Here is a 5,224-nt window from a genome sequence, read left to right as displayed (position 1 = left end):
AAAGATGTGTTGAAACAAACTTGTTTCTTAGTTGGGAGAAGAGCCATTTTATGTCCCAAAAGGGGATTATTTTGGGCCATGTTGTGTCGATTCGTGCAATAGATGTGGACCATGCTAAGGTTCAAGTTATTTCATTTCTACCTCATCCCACGAATGTCAAGGGCATTAGATCATTTTTTGGGCATGCCGAGTTATATAGACGATTGATTAAGGGTTTTAGTGATATCACCAAACCCTTATGTAATTTATTGTTAAATGGTGCCCCATTTTATTTTAATGACGAATGTGATAAGGTATTTGACATTTTGAAACATAAATTAGTTGAAGCCCCAATCTTGCAATCACCCAAATGGAATTTACCTTTCGAATAATATGTCATGCGAGTGATTATGCGGTGGGTCTGTTTTGGGTCAACGAGTTGAAAAGAAACCCGTTGCAATATACTATGCGAGTAAAATCCTCTCGGATGCTCAATTAAATTATACCACAATCGAGAAGGAGTTACTAGCGGTATTATATGTCCTAGATAAATTCCGGTCTTATATTTAGGGTGGTAAAGTTATTATTTATTATGACATTTGCTGTCAGGTACCTCATGGATAAGAAGGACGCAAAAACCGCGAATGATTAGATGGGTTTGGTTACTTCTGGAGGTTGATCTAGAGATTCGGGACAAGAAACATAGTGAAACTGTTGTTGCATACCACTTGTCCCGAATCATGGTGGAAAAGGGAGACAACGGTGGCCCCATTAACGAGTCATGTCCAAACGAACAGATTTTGGCTGTCTCTCAAAATCATTGGTTTGAACATATAGTTAATTTTACAGTTTCAGGTGACATACCGAAGTATTGGCCAAGGAGGAAGAAGAAGCATTGGATGTCACAAGCTAAACAATATATTTGGGATGACCCTAATTTGTTCAAAATTGGTGATGATAAGATGGTTAGACGATGCATACCCGAGGAGGATATTAGATCGATGTTGGAACACACGCATTCGTCAACGTGTGGGGGTCACTTTAGTGGCCAGAAAACTGAAAGAAAATTTTTGACGAGTGGATTTTATTGGCCATCATTTTCTATGGATGCTCATGAGTTCGCGACACACTGTTTAAAGTGTCAACAACTCGGGTGCATTTCTAACAGGGATGAGATTCCCTTGAACCCAATCCTCGTTGTTGATATTTTTGATGTTTGGGGATCAATTTCATGGGCCAATTCCCGAACTCTTACGATAATTTATTCATCCTAGTGGCCTTCGACTATGTGTCTAAATGGGTTGAGGCGAGAGCCACTAAGAAGAATGATCACCTTGTCTTTTGCAACTTTGTTCAAACTAACATTTTCTCGAGATTTGGAATCCCCCGAACCATCATTAGTGATGGGGGATCCCACTTCAAAATTTTTAAATTCCGTAAGTTGCTTAAGCGATACGGGGTTGATCAGAGGATTGCAACTCCTTACCATCCACAAATGAGTAGACAAGTTGAAGTGTTTAATTGGAAAATTAAACAAATTTTTACAAAAAAACAGTTCGGACGGACCGTAAGTATTGGGCAACTAAGGTGACTGATGCTTTGTGGGCCTACCGAACAGCTTATAATAAACCAATTAGTACTACACCTTATAGACTTGTGTATGGAAAGGATTGCCATTTACCAGTTGAGATTGCACAACGAGCATATTGGGCTGCTATAAAGTTAATACAAGTTATGATGATGCAGGTATAGCAAAGAAATTGTCATTGTGCGAGATTGAGGAGTTAAGATGATACGGTCTGAATTATACAGATTTTTATGATAATATTTCCTACGCTTTGAATACTTTTAAGATAGGCTTTTGTTGAATAATACTCATATTTGGCTCATATTTGAATTTAAACACTTCATGAGACAACGAGCTAATATAAAACGTTTGAACTAAACTTGAATGAATAATAATAATACTTAACTCATTATGTGCTATGAATAAAAATACTCATGTGTGCATTTAGTTAAAGTCTTGTGTGATCTTATAGAATGAATAATAATAATACTTAACTCATTATTAGGGTATCTTAGTAATCTTTTTCCCGGTGCATTTATTCAATCTTCTTGGATTTTGGAGGGTTAGTTGATGAGACCGAGAGGTGATCTAGTGAAACTTAATGAGCCTTAGTTAATTATTTTAAGATCTAAGTGTCATGTTATTAGTTAATTCCGTTAGCCGTTTAACTATCAATAGGATTCTTGCCTAGGTAGTCGTTTCTCCATATTCGTTAAGAGCTCTGTTAGTTAAGTTTCACCGTTAGTTAAGTTAGTTAAGTTAAATTAGTTTAAAAAAAATAAAATAAACAAATATATTATTTACGCAGGACTTAGATTAGGGTTAATTATCTGAGTCGTTCTCACGTGTCTTTGTGTTCGACATCCGGACTTTCATTAGACTGTGATGCTACGCGACCGGTACACTTTCCGTTTGTGTCAAGCTTAGTTAGGATTTTTGTAAGACTTAGTGTTGAATTGCGAGAATTAGATATTAATATTTATATATAGCTTTTCGCACATCAATTTTTTGGCGCCGTTGGCGGGGACACGGTCTGAGGTGATTAGAGAACAACCCGAGTTTGGGGACTTACCTGTTTCTTTTTTTAACTTGCTTACTTGTTTTTATTTGTTTTTAGTTTAATTTTAGCCTAGTTAATTTTAGTTTTTTCTTTTTAGTCGTATGCGTCATACCCGCTCATAAGGACCGCCGAAGCTTGAAACGTTTGACGATACCGAGAAAGTCCGGCCCGAGAGAGAGAGTTTTGTTTCATCGACAGGTTCTGATTCTTCTTCTTCTGTTTCTTCCGCATCTACTAGGGATAGGAACATGGGTGACCAACCGCCTAGGAGAGTAGTAGCTGACTATGGTAGGCCGACAACGAATCCTCATTCTAGCATTACCTTACCAGACGGTGCCGCCACTAGTAACTGGTCCATTCCTGCCCACGTCATGCAACTCATCAAAACCGCACTCAAATTCCAAGGGATAAAGAGCGAAGATCCTTCAAACCACATCGACATGTTTGTTCAAATCTGCGAAACTTTCAATATCGGTAACATGAATGATGAAGCCATCTATCTCCGTCTCTTTCCTTTCTCACTCACTGGAAAAGCTTATAAATGGCTTAAGTCATTGCCTTCTGGATCTATCACCACTTGGGCAGACCTTCAAGAGAAATTCAAGACCAAATTATTTCCGCCATCTAAATCCGCTCGACTCCGTGAGGAGATTTGTTTCTTCTGCATGAGGTCCGACGAGTCTTTCGGGGAAGTTTGGGAAAGATTCAAGGACCTCCTTCTTAGTTGTCCTCACCACGGTTTAGCCAAGTGGATGCTCATCAAGAAATTCTACAATGGAGCCACACAGCGCGTTAGAGAGATGTTGAACCAGACTGCTAACGGGAACCTCCTTAAGAACAAAGATCTCGATGAGTGCGTCGTCCTTTCTGATGATCTAGCAGCGAGCTACGAGGGGCATGGGGGCAGAAATTCTTCCACGTCATCGAGAGGAGTACTTTAGGTTGATTCGAACACTAGCATGCAGGCGCAGATTGATGCGTTAAACAAACTCGTTAGAGATCTTAACGTTAAGAGCATCGCGAAGTGTGAGGTTTTCTGAGGGGGTCACGACACCATTGACTGTCCTGTTAAGCCGAGTAGTAATCAGGAGGAGGTTTACTTCATCAACAACCCCTTGAGATATCAAAACCCTGCCTTCGGCGGGAACACTGGCTGGAGAAATCAGAATAACTATCGAGGGGGACAAGCCAGTGGCTACCAAGCCCAATACCAAAACCAGTGTCGAGAGAATCTATTCGGGCAAGGGAGTTCAGGTCAGGAAAGTTCGGAACAAGTGGAGAAAGAGGAGAAGAAAGCCTCACTAGAGGAGATGATGGATGAGCTGCTGAAGCGAGACGAGAGAAACCGAGTGACAAATGAAGTGAAATTTGCGGAACACGATGCTATGCTGAAGAACCAAGCCGCGTCTCTAGCTAATCTTGAGCGTCACATCGAAGATATTGCCAGCCAGTTATCCGAGTGAGCACCAGGTTCACTACTGAGTAAGAAAAATCAGAGAGGGTTCGCCAAAGCAGTGACTACTAGGAGCGGTGCAAGAAGAGTGTAGGTTCCCTGGACAGATCACACGAGATATCGCGGTCTACTCAGGTGCGGAATCCCTCCGTAGATCGTTACGAGTGTAGAAAGCAAATCAAACAAACACGATACGATAAACGAACACGTTATATTGATAACCAAACACGTGATATGATATCACTATTACAGACTCTCGTCGACTCGATCGACTCAAACGACTTACTGATTAACTGAACTCACGAACTACTAACTGATTGATTAACCTAAACCAAGCCGTAACATCTAATATAAATACACGACAACTTCGCCTGATATGTTCAGGCGAAGTTGTCCATAACTTCGCTTGTTCAACAAGTTCGCCTAGGCGAACTTGTTAACAACTTCGCTTTACACAAAAACATAAATAACATTACAGACTCGATTACAGACACTAGACTATGAACTACTGACATTCATGCACCAACAAAGAGAAAGAGAGGCTGATCCTTCGAGAGTTGCCACACATGCGGTCGACGAAGAGGAGCAGGTGGACGAGGAGATCCAGATGGAGCCTCCTCCAGACGAGGCACACCAGCAGACTATTCCGGCGAGTATGAAGCTGGCTGATAAACCTTCTTCATCATCATCTAACCCACTTCTCAGAGTCTACAATCCCAAATTGCCTGATCCTGGGAGACTCCGATCAGACAGAGACGATGAGAAAAACTCCAAGTTCCTCGAACTTCTCAATCAGCTTCACCTGGAAATTCATTTCTTTGAGGCGCTTACTCAGATGCCCAAATATGCCAAATTCCTCAAGGACATTCTTTCCAATAAGGAGAAGCTAGCTGAAGTCTCCTCTATTCCGTTGAGTGTTGGGTGTTATGCTGTGTTGCAGAGCAAGTTGCCTGAAAAGATGGCCGATTCTGGGAGTTTCACCATTCCCTGCATCTTAGGCGACGATACGGTTCGACATGCTTTGTGTAAGGCCAATTTTAGTGGCTTGCGATATCAAATGAGGAAACCCGTTATATATTTATGGTCAAGTGTGTTAGATTCTGTCAAGGTGGTTTTGTGATTAAACTGATCACTTGCTGTTGAGTAGTTGAAGATTGAACCTTAT

The sequence above is a fragment of the Bidens hawaiensis genome, unplaced genomic scaffold (assembly GCF_021521415.1).
Source record: "Bidens hawaiensis isolate Kalapana, Puna unplaced genomic scaffold, B.hawaiensis_p1.1 tig00029038_1, whole genome shotgun sequence".
NCBI classification, from domain to species: Eukaryota; Viridiplantae; Streptophyta; class Magnoliopsida; order Asterales; family Asteraceae; genus Bidens; species Bidens hawaiensis.
Note: the sequence above shows the minus strand (reverse complement) of the source record.